The sequence below is a fragment of the Podarcis tiliguerta genome, assembly GCF_965153285.1.
Source record: "Podarcis tiliguerta genome assembly, chromosome: 5".
In the NCBI taxonomy this organism is placed as follows: Eukaryota; Metazoa; Chordata; class Lepidosauria; order Squamata; family Lacertidae; genus Podarcis; species Podarcis tiliguerta.
Window position 1 is genome coordinate 62,494,690 of NC_139538.1, and position 15,744 is coordinate 62,510,433.

At 48.8% G+C, this 15,744-nt stretch overlaps 1 protein-coding gene across 4 annotated transcripts in view; it reads right to left on the reverse strand.

Moving 5' to 3' along the window:
• PCGF5 (polycomb group ring finger 5) overlaps positions 1 to 6,870 on the reverse strand; it is a 37,560-nt gene extending 30,690 nt beyond the window's left edge. For 2 of the 4 annotated variants that reach the window (XR_014512084.1, XM_083443765.1), the window contains exon 1: positions 6,295 to 6,585. The gene's annotated coding sequence lies outside the window, so the exon portion shown is untranslated. Of the gene's footprint in view, positions 1 to 6,294; positions 6,715 to 6,852 lie in introns of those variants that run through there. The other 2 variants (XM_083443762.1, XM_083443760.1) reach the window with 2 other exon arrangements.
• Positions 6,871 to 15,744: the final 8,874 nt, after the last annotated feature.

Sequence of the window (15,744 nt, forward strand, 5' to 3'; positions counted from 1 at the left end):
TACGCCTATGCTACATACACAACAACCTTCCATCGTGATATACAGAGGCCACTAGTACCCAGCACAGTTGGCACTGACCACACCAATGTGTGAGGTTTCCTTGTAATGTTCCTGAACAGCAGGGCTATATTGACATGCTGTTCATTCACCCTCATCCTGCTATACACCTGCGCAGAATCAAAGCTGCAGGATCAGACGATAGAAGAATAACCTATGGATTTCTACTACTCCAGACAGAGCCTCACTAAAATGATTGTTTGGAAGTGTTGATACTAGCAAGTATCACTAGCAGCCTGACCCTGCCCATCTGCCCTTCACCTCTGTTGCAACCCTCTAACGTAACATTAGAGCGTGCGGAATAGCTCAGCTGGTAGAGCACGAGACTATTAATCTCAGGGTCATAGGTTTGAGCCCCATGCTGGGCAAAAAGATCCCTGCATTTCAGGAGGCTGGACTAGATGACCCTTGTGGTCCCTTCCAACTCCACAATTCTACGATTCTAAAGGCATGGTGCCTACTCTGCTAGTGCAACACCAGAGCATGTTGCACAGCACTGGAAACTGACATACCGTATTTACTCGAATCGAATGCTCACCTTTTTTTGGCGAAATTACGTTGTGAAAATTAAGGTGTGCATTAGATTCAATGGCACATTTACATTCACCAGCAAATACCTTTTTTGGTTTTAAGGTTCTGAAAACTGAGGGGTGCATTAGATTCGATGGGGCATTAGACTTGAGTAAATATGGTAGTATAAGATGTCAGGTCAGTATAGCTGCCCAATAGCCATGTTAATGATATACAAACAGGAAACAAAGTTTATCGTTACTGCATTCAGGGAGGCCTCTCTGCTTTCGTGGAACTGCAGACAACTTTGCCACTTCAAACATGGCAGTTCTGACCTGCTTTGCAACCTTTTCTTGCTAGCCACTGGGTTCTGCTTTAACTACATGAACTTGCAGGGTTGCCACTAATGAGAACAAAATCACAGCTAGGGTCAGATATAATAAGCCAAATAAAGACAATGGTTAAAGGAATAAATAGGCAACAGGGTCACTTTGAACTGACAAAGGACGCTGTGCATCTTTCAGATCCACCAGACTCCCACACAACCGGTGTCGGTATGGGCAGTTTTCATACCGAGAGAACAATACAAGATGAACAATATGAGATGAGAATTGGCAACCGCATAAAGTTTGAAAATTTCGCCACAACTGTACACTTTTTAATAAAGCGGCGCTCCTCTTTCCCTAGGAAAAATGGAACAGCAAAGTGCCTATCCTGTGACACATTACCAGGATGTTGCTACCACTAGAATGGGTGCCTAATTCAATTACTTCTGCCAGTGGATTTGAGAACCTTCAGACTGAAGTGGACTGGATTTTCAAGCCAAACCTACAGTAAGGGTCTTTATAGCCAAGCACAATTTCAGATAGAGTCCAATGCACAGCAGATCTATGGAATTTGCCTTGTTCACTGCTCCATTCCATCTCAACCTTGCTGTCCTATCAGGACTAGTCATGGGGGCTTTTTCCAGAAACAGGACAGTTATGGTTGGGTTTTCATCCATTTCCATTGAAACAGGAAAGCTGCAGTCCTTCCATTCTCAGTCAAAACAAATGCATGACAACTTTACAGTTACAGAAAATCTTGCTACTTTTAGTCCCACTCTACAGACACTTTGAATATTTTAACACTTATTTTTACTTTGCAGGATTTATATTCTGCTCAATCATCGCAAACATCTAAGCGGTTAATATGAAATAATATATTCATTAGCATGCTGAGAAAAGGGTAAAAAAAAAAGTTGTTTTAATATTTGTCAGAAAACAAGTAAAATCAGTAGTCTGGGTAAGCTTGTCTAAACAAAAAAGTGTTTAGGAGGTGCTGGAAGCAATACATCCAAGCTGCTTTCTTAATATCAAAGGGCAGGACGCTCCAGAAATTAGATGCTGCCAAACAGAAGTACCGATTCCTTTGAAGTGCATCAGAAATAAGGTCAAGGATAGTGATGTCAGGGGATAATCAACAAAACTCCTGCGTTAGAATCATATAACTGTAGACTTAGAGGGGACCCCAAAGGTCATCCAGTTCAACCCTCTACAATGCAGCAATCTCAGCTAAATCATATGACAGGTGGCCATCCATTCTGCTTTAAAACTCCCATGGAAGGAGATTCCACCACATTCTGAGGGAGCCTGTTCCACTGTCAGACAGCTCTTACTCTCAGAAAGTTCCTCCTGATGTTTAGTCAGAATCTCCTTTCTTGTAATTTGAAGCCACTGATTTGGCTCCTACCCTCCAGAGCAGGAGAAAACAAGCTTGCTCCATCCATAAGACAAACCTTTAGATATCTGAAGAGCGCTATCATATCTCCTCTCAGCCTCCTCTTTACCAGGCTGATCATAGCAAACTCCCTTATGTTCCCCATAAGGCTTGTTTTCCAGACCCTCGATCATCTTGGTTGGCCTCCTCTGCCAGCTTGTCAATATCCTTCTTCAATCGTGGTGCCCAGAACTGGACACAGTACTTCAGGTGTGGTCTGACCAAGGCAGAATAAAATGGGGCTGTTACTTCCCTTGATCAGGACACCAGACTTCTGTTGCTGCAGCCTAGAACAGCATTACTGCTTTTTGTTGCTGACTAATGTTACTAAGACTCCCTAGATCCTTTTCACATGTACTGCCGGCAAGCCAAGTATCTCCCATCTCATATTTGTGCAGCTGGATATTCGTAGAACATCTCAACTGGTACACCCTGACTGGTTGTACCTAACTCCAACTGACTCCTCCAGCCTCCTGTGTGTACTTTCTAACCCAGCTTCATTGGTTGTTTGTGACACAAGGCAGTATTTGGACCAGTTCTTAACCTTCTGTGTCTTTGCATGAAATGACAGAAAGCTATCACGATGACTATTTCTTTTTCCCAGTAATATCTGGCATTAGGCAATGCTGTTTTAACTTTAATGGGGCAACAGATTTGACAGAATTTAGGTGGCTGTTCTGATCCAGCATTCGTGGCTGCCATGGTACACTTGGTTGCTTTCACAGACATAGCTTCTGCAACATCCTATATCATACAACTGTGCAAGTCCACCATGCAGACCTGTTGCAGCAAATGGCCACTCTATGTTAGGCACACAGATCTGTGCAGACTTGTCTGTATTTGCAGTAGCCTGAAAGCCTGTAAGTTGGTTAATTAGCTACCAGAGTCCTACTATTGACATGCTTGCTCTCTGCCTGATTCTGAGCCATGCAGCACTGACATTGATGATGCTTGTACTTGGCTTTTGTGGACAGCCATGGGGCAACGTCACAGGATGCTCTCCATCCTAAACAGCTCTTGGCTCAAAGACCCTTTTAACTCAATGGCTTGTCTTTCCTTAAAGGTGGTAACTCACTTGAACAATTAGATCTGGAGAACATTGTTTGGTACACCAAACTTTGGTAGTGGCTAGACTCATCCCATTTCTGTATAACGCCCATCTAGGCCTCTGAATTGCATCTGCAGAACATGCTCTTGGCCTAACCCTCCCTTCTCTTTTGCCACTTCCAGAAGGGACACTGCATTCTTTCTCCCAGCTTCCACTTCCCTACTCTTGGCTATAGCAGAGCTAGCAACAGACTCTGCCCATCTCCAGTCTGTCTATTCTGCAGCTCTGGGCTCTCTCTCTCTCCCTTTTCCCAACTCTTCTCACAGCCAGGGCTAGCATCAGCACTCAACATCCTTGGACACATCTGCCAGGGCCCTAGCAGGACCCATTGCTGGTGCCTGTTCTGGGGAGGCCTTCATCTCCTACTCCTGGCCCTCTGCTGCTACAGCTCATCCAGACTTTCTTTTGTGCTATGCTTTCCAGGCGCAGGTCTACACTTTGTATGTCCACCTGCATCCACCAGGAAAACCCGTTGTTAAGACTGAAAGGAAACAAACAACAATCTGCAGAAAACCCGTTTGCTGTGTGTTCTGATTCAGCAGTAAACAGTGGGGTTTCCTGGGGAAAGGTGCGGGGGCATAAAAACAAAACAAAACCTGCTTAGACAGTGATCTGAAAGGCACAGGCCTGTGCCTGGAAAACACAGCACAAATAGAAGTCTGGATGAGCCCTTCGTCAGCTCAACAGAAACCACCAGAGAACCACCAGAAGCAAAGGAACTGGGCAAAGTCCATGCCTGCAAAAAAAAGTAGTAGTAGTACAGTAGTACTATTTTGCACAGTTACAGTCCTACTGGGGCCATGTGGCCCATCCTATGCACGTTGATACTGGACAGGCACTTTGTCGCATTGTTATCAGCACCTGCTAAAAAGCTTTTTGTTTAGGCAAGCCTAAACAGATGTGATATGTATTTTAATAGGTATTTAAACTACTGATTCTATTCACATTTGGAGTTGTTTTAAACTTTTGACCTTTATAAATAGTATCTCTTACATGTTATGTAAGCCGCTTAGGAGTTTCAACAGTTCAGTGGCATACAATTTTTTTTAATCAATTACCAATAAATAAATCCCAAACCACAGTAGTAAGGAACTAACTGCAGACTGTACATTTATGGAGTCAATTTACTTTGATTCTACAGGGGTGCTTGCTTATGTATTTAATTTACATCTCACTTTCCTTCTATCACGAAACACAGCGCTCTCAGGTAGTCTTCCATCCAGGTACTGGCAAGACTTAGACCTGCCAAGCTTCAGCAAGGTGGCTGCATCAGGTGTCTTCTTGCTACTTTGCTACACCATGTCTTGCAACATGGTCATGAATTTCTTTTGAAGCTTTCAACCTTACTGATTCAATATTCAACATTTTCTTATAGTCCATAGCATCACCAAGGCAATCTCCAAGAAGGAAATCAAAGTATTAAATAGTCCACAGGAGTTTCCCCTTATCTATGGCAGGAAAAGCAACAGAAGATTGCTGGGAAAGGTTCAAAGCTCCAATTAATTTCAAATGACCTAGAACATCCTGACCCTAAAGAGACTCCCCATCAAAGCACATTTAGGATAACAGTTTAACACACCCATTCTAAACAGGTGTGCATGAAAGCAGGCTCCAATCCCAGGCAAAATGTGTTCAGAATGGCATAGGTGGACAATTAGTATCTTTTTACAATGTGTGTGTGTGTGTGTGTGTAAGTGAGTCCATCTGACTCTCTCTCTCTCCACACACACACACACACACACACACACACAGCGAGGTGAGTCACTATTCCGTGGAACTGATGATTCATCCATTCAGTCACCATCTCCGGGCCATACTAACAAGCAAAAACACACGTGGGTTGTAATCCACAAACCACTTTACACCGAAGGTCCTTCTCAATCGGCGGGATTCGGAACGGCGCCGAATTCTCTTCCCCTTCACCCACGCCCCCAATTCCTCAAATATTTATTCCCTATTTCTTTCATGACGAAAGTGCGGGGGCGGGAAGAACAACTATGCGCCCAGGGAGATGGGTACCAGGAGCCTGAAGGGGGGATGCCTCAGTCCTGAGTGCCTTTAACGCTCCCCTTTACCGCACCCGCGAGATCAGGCGTAATATCAGCATGTCAGTTTCACTTTTGAGATCAGACAGGTGTGTGTGTGTGTGTTTCTGTGCGTCCGCGGCGTCGTGGCCCATCGGCGCCGTCAACACCGAGCGAGCGCCTAGCTCTCCCTTCGCCACATCCAGGACGTGCGTCGCTCCTCCATCTCCTCCTCCTGTGACATCTTATATAAGAATGATCCGAGCAAGCTCCAGAAGCGGAAGCCGGCCGAGCCACCTCGGGAGTAAGGAGCCGGCGGAACGGGCGCTCCTCCGGACAAGGAGCCTTTCGTCAAAAACTAGCGACATGCTAGAAAAAAGCCCGGCAGGGAAGAAGCGACGCAGCAGCCAAATGCAAGACACCCAAGAGGATGCGGTGCTGGTGGTGCTGCGCTCGGTTCCCCATTGCGAAGCTCCCAGGCACCATCCTGCCCCTTTCCAGGGATGGGAAGTCCCAGCTTCCCTTGACTCAACGCAGGTTCCTTAATTATAGGAGGCGGCGGGGACGCGGGAGAGAAAGTTAACTCTCCGCTCCGGCCCCTTCCCGAGCCTCGCAGGAGCAGCCTCGCTTCCCAGCCCGCCTTTGGCTGCTGCTGCAAGGCGCGATTCCGGCAGAAGCACGTTCAGCAACTTGTTATGACAGACGAGCCCTCCTCCTCCCTCCCTCCCCCACGCCATCCCGCTGCCCTCCCCCGCCTTAACTTTCCTCTGGGGTGGCGAGGGAGAAGCAGGGCGGCCGGGGGCGGGCGGGCGGGCTGGGCAAGACGCTTTCCCTTACCTTCCCCCGAGCAGCGCAGCGGGAGCGCCCCGAGGACGCGGCGCGGGAGTTACGGGCGGGAGGCAGGCGAGGCGGCGCGGGGAAGCGAGGCGCGCTCGGCGCTGCTGTTCAGCTGACAGGACTTCCACGGGGGAGGGAGGAGGAGGAGGAAGGACGGGGGGGAGGAGGAAGCCTCGCGCGGAGCGGCGCGGAGGGAGCGGCGCAGGGGGGCGGAGGACTTTCCCAGGGCTGGTTGTTTACGCATTGCTGCCCTGCTCGGTGCACGCAATGCACTCTCTGATTGGACGCAAACTGGGGCACAGCCTTTCGCCGCCCGCCCTCGCCGCCGCCGCCTCGCAGCCATGCCGCCGACACACGGAGCCCGCAGGGGAAAGGCAGGGCTGGCAAGTTCTGCCCCGCTTTGAGGGGACTTCGGCTCCCGTCGCGTGCGCGCTCCCGAAGCTTCCACACTCGCCTTCTCTCCCGCCCCCCCCCTCCACTCCCAACACACACGTGCGCGCGCGCGCGCAAGCGGAGCCAATGGTGTCGGGCGGCCCTTTTGGCGAGCGCGGAATTTACCCTTCCTGGCCTGGCTGCGCACATGCTGCCAGGGCTCCGGCGGAAGGAGCGTGCGCGTCGCACATGCGCGCCGAGGTCCCGCGAAGCCGCGGCCCTTCCAGCCTGCCCTTACCCGCGCCTTCGGACTGACGGGAAGTCTTAGCCGTGAATGGAGAAAAAGCGGCGGGGGGTGTTTAGAATGTTATTCCTCCCGCTGATCTCTCGTCCGCTCAGTCTCAACATCTTCCAGCAATTAAAAAGAGGGACGAGGGGAACGCAACTAAAGGCAATAAGCGCAGCCCGATTCCAGTTAGGTTTTGCGCACAAGTGAAGTCGCACTAAGTTCAGTGAGACTCCCCCTGCCCACCCTGAAAGTGTGATCAGGCACTTGTTAGTGCGTATCAACAGCGTGGTGGGAGAATTTATTCCGACGTGAGATAACCAGATACAATTGTGGGGCAGCCTCCCCGCGCCTCTGCAGCCCTGACGACTTTGTGCTTGTTGGCATGCCCTGCGTTATACTACTATTGTGGGCGTATATCTAATTGTGATCTAATTGTGGAGAAAGGAAGGCGGGGTGGGGGGTGGGGAAGCTTCTTAATGAAATCCATGCCCCGCTTCTAGACCCCAGTTGTAATCAAATCACACACCCCACAGGTAAAGAGGACTGGCACAAAGCGCCCCTAGGGAGACTGCTGGGCTGCACGTTTAAGGCTATCAGTGGTGAATAGAACCGAGACAAAGGATTTTTTTAGCACATATGTGTTAATTGGCTTACCAATACCAAGATGTGTTATCAGCTACTTTTTGTGAATTACCATGATGAAATAAGAATGGTCACTATCTGTCTTTCCTTGCAATTCGTTTATCCTGACCTCACTGTTTGCACATACACACACCCCACCTTGCCCCTTCTATGTTCCTGCAGTTCAGGACAACACTTCATGCCTCTGGTGAAGAGTGGACAGTAGTCTGCAAAAGTTCATCCCATAGAAAGTCTTAAAGGTGCTGCAAAATTCTCTGTCGTTTTCTTTATACTAGCCTCTCCCACCTTTGTACCCTCCAGACATTTGGATTACAACTTCAATCAGCCCAAACCAGTATGGCCAGTGAATAGGGATGGTGGGAATTGTAGTCTGTTATAAGAATTCTAAGGTCCCAAATATAAAATAAACGTTCATAAATGTACAATGCAAACACATACCGTATTTTTCGCTCTATTGGACGCACCGGACCATAGGACGCACCGGACCATAGGAGGGGGAGAACAGGGAAAAAATATTTTTTCCTTGTTCTCCCCCTGTTAAACAAGGTGCGTTCAAGGTGCATTCACCCGAGCCTATGGAGCTGTTCCGTCTCGCTGTTCTGCCCTCTGTCTCGCTAGCAAGGGACAGCCTCGCTAGCCTCTGCAGGAGAGCGGGGTGAACGCACCCCGCTTTCCTGGAGAGGCTTTGCACGCAGCCGCCCCAAGCCAGAACAGCGAGAGGGAGCCCTCTGTCTCGCTGTTCTGGCTTGGGGGACAGCCTTGCTAGCCTCTGCAGGAGAGCGGGGTGAACGCACCCCACTTTCCTGGAGAGGCTTTGCGAGCAGCCGCCCCAAGCCAGAACAGCGAGACGGAGGGCTCCGTCTCGCTGTTCTGGCTTGGGGACAGCCTCGCTAGCCTCTGCAGGAGAGCGGGGTGAAGGCACCCCGCTTTCCTGGAGAGGCTTTGCACGCAGCCGCCCCAAGCCAGAACAGCGAGACGGAGAGCTCCGTCTCACTGTTCTGGCTTGGGGACAGCCTCGCTAGCCTCTGCAGGAGAGCGGGGTGAACGCACCCCGCTTTCCTGGAGAGGCTTTGCACGCAGCCGCCCCAAGCCAGAACAGCGAGAGGGAGCCCTCTGTCTCGCTGTTCTGGCTTGGGGACAGCCTTGCTAGCCTCTGCAGGAGAGCGGGGTGAACGCACCCCGCTTTCCTGGAGAGGCTTTGCACGCAGCCGCCCCAAGCCAGAACAGCGAGACGGAGCCCTCTGTCTCGCGGACAGCCTTGCTAGCCTCTGCAGGAGAGCGGGGTGAACGCACCCCACTTTCCTGGAGAGGCTTTGCGAGCAGCCGCCCCAAGCCAGAACAGCGAGACGGAGCCCTCTGTCTCGCTGTTCTGGCTTGGGGACAGCCTTGCTAGCCTCTGCAGGAGAGCGGGGTGAACGCACCCTGCTTTCCTGGAGAGGCTTTGCACACAGCCGCCCCAAGCCAGAACAGCCAGACGGAGGGCTCCGTCTCACTGTTCTGGCTTGGGGACGGCTGCGCGCAAAACCTCTCCAGGACAGCGGGGTAAAGGCACCCCGCTCTCCTGCAGAGGCTAGCAAGGCTGTTCCCAAGCCAGAACAGCGAGACGGAGGGCTCCATCTCACTGTTCTGGCTTGGGGACAGCCTTGCTAGGCTCTGCAGGAGAGCGGGGTGAACGCACCCCGCTGCCCTGGAGAGGCTTTGCGCCCAGCCGTCCCCAAGCTAGAACAGCAAGACGGAGCCCTCCGCAGCGCTCCGTCTCCCTGTTCTCCCTTTCAGCTTAGCGGCGCAGCCTGCATTCGCTCTATAGGACGCACACACATTTCCCCTTAATTTTTGGAGGGGAAAAAGTGCGTCCTATAGAGCAAAAAATACGGTACATAAGTATATAAACTACGTGTCTGAAATAGTACAGGAGAGCAATCCTGAAGTCATTTTGACTCTCCCAAATTGACCTAAAATATTTCTCTGCAAGCTTCTCCATTGTCTTTTGCTTACCTGTCTTAAGGGTGTATCTGTGTATGAATAGGGTGAGCCTGTGACCTGGATTCAGGAACTAAAAGTATTTACCATCACAAAAGAGTGGCCAAGCTGCCCAGGTAAAGCAATCAGAGACCATTAACAGATATCCTGGCAAACAGGATTTCTGCTGTGAACACGCCTCCTTCAGTGATGTATGTATGATGTTTTGGGGGGTGGTCTTGAGCTACGGGGTGGGCAATTACAAAAGTCTATATAAGGGCTTGGGACGCGGGTGGCGCTGTGGGTAAAAGCCTCAGCGCCTAGGGCTTGCCGATTGAAAGGTCGGTGGTTCGATTCCCCGTGGCGGGGTGCGCTCCCATTGTTCGGTCCCAGCGCCTGCCAACCTAGCAGTTCAAAAGCACTCCCGGGTGCAAGTAGATAAATAGGGACCGCTTACTAGCGGGAAGGTAAATGGCGTTTCCGTGTGCGGCTCTGGCTTGCCAGAGCAGCGATGTCACGCTGGCCACGTGACCCGGAAGTGTCTCCGGACAGCGCTGGCCCCCGGCCTCTTAAGTGAGATGGGCGCACAACCCTAGAGTCTGTCAAGACTGGCCCGTACGGGCAGGGGTACCTTTACCTTTACCTTTTATATAAGGGCTTGCACACCATTGTTTGGGGTTCCTCCTCCCTCCTGTGTGTGGTGAGTGAGGACCCTGTTGCAACAGTTTAATAAAGATCAGGCTTACTAGCTGCTTTGCTTCTCAATATTCTCTGGTTGTCCTCTATTATTTTCTCCTACTGATAGGGAACCCACTTAAGGACTCTATACGGGCTCTTGGATACCACATAAGGGAAAAGGAGCAGGTTTTTCTTATAACATAGTCCAATAACATGTGGTGTGGGAGCAAAGCTGCCTGAAACCCTGGAAGGCTGTTGAAAGTGTAGACAATACTGGGCTAGAAAAACTGACTTCGTATCTTTTTGGTATCCTCTATTGTGAGATTGCAAGGTCTTAACCCTGAAAAACTCCAGCAACAAAAGAGGATGGTTATTATTACATTTAGATCCCACCTTTCCTTCAAGGAGCTCAAGGTGACATGCATGATTATTCCTTTCATTTTATCCTCACGACAACTCTGTGAGGTAGGCTAGGCCATCCTAAGTTACACAAAGCAGCTGATGGTCGGGGCAGGAAACAAAATGGAGGGGAGGAGAGTTAAAATAAGCTTCTGGGTTTGAGGGTACCACCTATGCTGTAGTACCCTGCTTGCCTAAATAGTCCACCAGCTGCCCCCAAGGGCCAGTCCATATCCACCAATCTCTAAATAGCCCTAGCCTTTAAATATATGGTGCCCTCCAGAAGTTTAGTTCTACATCAGCTCCACCCAGCATGGGGCATACTGAAGCCCAGCACCCAGTTAAGAGCATAAGAGTGTGGGGCTGAAGGAATACAGCCCTCCCTTGCACTACCTTTCAAGATGGAGAGTGTAGAATTCATTGTCCCTTTCTCCTTCACCAGCCAATATGTGCAAATGGAAGGAAGCACAGCCTGGCTGTCACTGTCACAGTGATCTCATTGTCAGTCAAAGCACAGCCCTGTCACTCATGGCCCAGAAGAGTGGAAGACAAAAACAGTGTTGATGGTTGGGTGGGAAACTGCCAATGCATCCGCCCCCCAAGGGCTAGAAACTTATTTTTAAAGCTGATAAATTAGGTTGGGAAATGCACAGGAGAACAGGATAGTATCACCATGAAAGGGGGTTGGTGCAGGGAAACACTGAGCAGGAACAGTTTAGCGCCACTCATGTATCCTGATCCTCTGTATATTTCATCAGAAGTAAGTATTGGAGAATATTGAGAGCTGGACCGTAAAGAAGGCTGATTGCCAAAGAATTGATGCTTTTGAATTATGGTGCTGGAGGAGACTCTTGAGAGTCCCATAGACTGCAAGAAGATCAAACCTATCCATTCTGAAGGAAATCAGCCCTGAGTGCTCACTGGAAGGACAGATCCTGAAGTTGAGGCTCCAATACTTTGGCCACCTCATGAGAAGAGAAGACTCCCTGGAAAAGACCCTGATGTTGAGAAAGATGGAGGGCACAAGGAGAAGGGGACGACAGAGGATGAGATGGTTGGACAGTGTTCTCGAAGCTACCAGCATCCTGAACAGAACTTAAGACGTGACAGCGCTTCCGGCGTCATTTTGAGCGTCTGCGCATGCGCAAGCGGCAAAACCCGGAAGTAACGTGCTCTGTTACTTCTGGGTTGCTGCGGAGCGCAACCCGAAAGCGCTCAACCTGAAGCACATTCAACCCGAGGTATAACTGCATTTCCCCACAGTCAGCCATCCCTTCCCTTGCTTCAGTTCTAGGCAACACAATACCCTCCAGATGTTGTTGGATCCCCAGTTATCATCAGCCCCAGCCAGCATGGTCAATGGTCAAGGCTGATGGAAGTTGTTGCCCAGCAACATCCAGGCAACCAATGCAGACAACCAATGACACTGAATGCTGGGATTTTCAGGACAGATAAAAGAAACGACTTCTTCATGCAGTGCATAGTTAAACTACGGAACTTGGTCCCACAGAATGCAGTGATGACCACTAACTTGGATGGCTTTAAATGAGAACTGGACAAATTGGTGTAGGATAGGGCAGTCATGGCTACTAGCCACAACGGTTGGAGGCAGCACTGCTTGCCGGAAACCACATGAGGAGAGAGAGTGCTTTTGTGCTTGGGTTCAGCTTGCAGGCTTCCCACAGGCACCTGGTTGTGAGAACAGGATGCTGGACTAGATGGGCCATTGGTCTGATCCTGCAGCCTCTTCTTACATTCTTGTGGAGGACAGCATGTTCACTAAACATGCCTTACTTCATCTGGCCTATAAACATACAGTGGTACCTTGGGTTACAGACGCTTCAGGTTACAGACTCCGCTAACCCAGAAATAGAACCTCTGGTTAAGAACTTTGCTTCAGGATGAGAACAGAAATCGCATGGCGGCGGCAGTGGAAGGCCCCATTAGCTAAAGTGGTACCTCAGGTTAAGAACAGTTTCAGGTTAAGAACGGACCTCCAGAATGAATTAAGTTCTTAACCTGAGGTACGGTTGTAGTCACATATCTACCTAGAGGAAATGCTGTGCTTAAGATTACCAACGTTTACAAACAAACACACAAGCATCTTGACATGCAGAAGCTGAGCATGGGAAGCTTTTCCTGGCATGGAGAAAATGTAATGGGGAAAGCTTAGCCTACTTAATTTCTGCACGGCTAATGTTAAAAGCCGTAGGAGCGGGGCCAGAAAATGCTGCCAACCCTAATAGCGCTAAAAGGAAAGGGAAGGCTTGTTTTCAAAACATATGGAAAGGCCCTAAGAGTGCCTGGCTGAAACCGTGTGGGATTTCTGACCTATGTAAACAAAGGTGGTTGATTCAGAATAACTCTTAAATCAACAGCTTCTGAAGCATTCCTGGGGAGTTTTAGCCTTTGGGTAAATATTCAGCTGAGAAGATGCTTAGCTGTTTGCATAGTTTTTGTTTGGTAAAAGCATTAGCAGCAGGCAGAACCCAGCCAAAGTTAATACGCTCAAAACAAAACCCATTAGTTTCAATGGGAAAGTTTAGCATGGGGGCAAGTGCTTCCTTTCGAAGTGAATGGGACAAACAGCTCAGCTTTCAGAGGATCATGCAGCTTGTACATTTCATTAATTTCTTTGTGCTTATGGTGAACGGAAACCATTCCTCTGTAGCCAAATTTTACAAGAAGGGCAAATTGTGGTTTTAAGCATTTTCTTATTACTCATGTACGCTGCTGTACAGCATATAGCTGAATGGAAATATTTTATGTGTAAAGAGAGGTTTGCCCCTCCCCATTAAAGCCTATGAAACCCAGTTGTTAGGATGAGATTGGCCCAGGGTGGTCCAACCTCTCAGATTGGCAGGGGGTTGGACTCGATGGCCCTCGTGGTCTCTTCCAACTCTATGATTCTATGATTCTAGACCAAGTAGGCGGCAAGAGTACCGGTACTCGACACAGAATCTGCAGGCCACACACTGGATTAAATTTCCATATTTTAAATTAAAAGTGTTTCAATATAGTTAATGTTTTTAATAGGCACAGTTAATTGAATGCATATAATTAAATACACAGTTAATAGATTTAATATAGTTATTTATTAAACAAAATTTAGTGCCAAAATATTTTAGCCACCTCCACACCCTCCCCTCCTCACAGGACCCCTGGTGCCACTGCAGAATGCGCAACCATCACAGGAAGTCTCGGAGGAAGGAGCTTCCACTAGGTATTTGGTGGGCCAATGTGGGGACAGAATGCTGGCCTGATCCAGCAGGCCTCTTCTTAGGGAACTCAAGGCACCGTTCATAGGACTCCCGAAACCCAGTCCTGCTTAATTTCGGAAAGCGGACAGAGACACTTTCAGAGACACCCTTAAACCATGCCATCTTATGAGCCAAAATGACCCCTTATTCCTTAACTAAACCTAAATGTTGGGGCTATTCTATCAGAGTTATTTCCCATGGTGCCCAGAGCACTGAACTGTGTCTCAGGCTATAATGATCTCTGGCAGCCAAGCAGCCTGATAAGCAGCAAGGAATCTCTGTCAGTTTTATGTAAGTTTATTTACAAGAAATACACATCCAGACACACACAAAAGAAAAACATCCAGAGCATGGCATTCCGCACGCTCTCGTTAACAGTATAGTTGCTCAATCTGACTCATCGTCCCTCCCCCAACAGGAAGGCTGCTAAAATCCCACCTTTCTTCTCCTTCCTTTCTGTTGTTCTCTCAGCTTCTCCAGTCTCCTTGTTCTGGGACTGATTGGCTGGCCTGTCTCTTCTCCAGAAGACACAGCCTCAGACACTGGCTTATCTGCTGGTTGCCTGGCAAGGCTTTGGCCAACTTCCAACTCTTCCTCTCCTTGGCAGTTAACCATGTCTTCCTTGGGAAAGAGGGGGCTGGGCTGTCCTCTCTAAACTCTGACAGACAGCTCTCATTTGCAGAGCCAGCTCCTTGCTCGCTCAGCTCAGTTTCTGAGGCTGACTCTTCTGCTGCACTCTTGGGGGGGGGGGGACGTTCCTGACACCAGCTGGCGAATTGTTCTTCTAATTATACTACCACTTTCACTTCCTCCACTGGTGGAGTTTTTGACTGCTCTGTGGGACTCTGTTCCACTTCCCAACATTTACATGTTTTCTCTAAGCAACAGATCTTCTCATCAGATCTTCTCATTTCTGTACTTTGTCATCACCACAAAATGACGGACTTCAACATCTGCGTGTACCATCTATTCCTGTGATGATAGGTGTCTTAAAAGATCAAGCAGCGCTAATGTGGTTTTACAACTACAACACTTGCGGTTGGTAAAGCCTTTCATAATACCGAGTGCAGAAAAGGAGCGAAGTGCGGCTTAACCAAAACATAGGAACAACCAATTTGCCATCTTGCTGCTTACATACCAAATGTGCCTTGCCATGAAATGTCCATGAACATATTTTGTTGTTGTTCTTTAGTAGTTTAGTCGTGTCCGACTTTTTGTGACCCCATGGACCAGAGCACGCCAGGCACTTCTGTCTTCCACTGCCTCCCACAGTTTGGTCAAACTCATGCTGGTAGCTTCGAGAACACTATCCAACCATCTCGTCCTCTATCGTCCCCTTCTCCTTGTGCCCTCCATCTTTCCCAACATCAGGGTCTTTTCCAGGGAGTCTTCTCTTCTCATGAGGTGGCCAAAGTATTGGAGCCTCAGCTTCTCCACCTGTCCTTCCAGTGAGCACTCAGGGTTGAATTCCTTAAGAATGGAGAGGTTTGATCTTCTTGCAGTCCATGGGACTCTCAAGAGTCTCCTCCAGCACCATAATTCAAAAGCATCAATTCTTCGGCGATCAGCCTTCTTTATGGTCCAGCTTTCATTTCCATACATCACTACTGGGAAAACCATAGCTTTTACGATACGAAACATCTTACCTATTAATTTAATAAAAATATGTTTATGCGGCTATATCACACACAAAAAACCAAAGCAGTTTACAACAGTAAAAATAAGACAAAACCATACAATAAAAGCATAAAAGGTTAAAAACAAGTTGACAACAAAGATCAGCAACCCATTGTGGGGGTGCACTCTTAACTGCTTGCATAGACCTGGTGGAATATTAAAGTTTTCGACAGG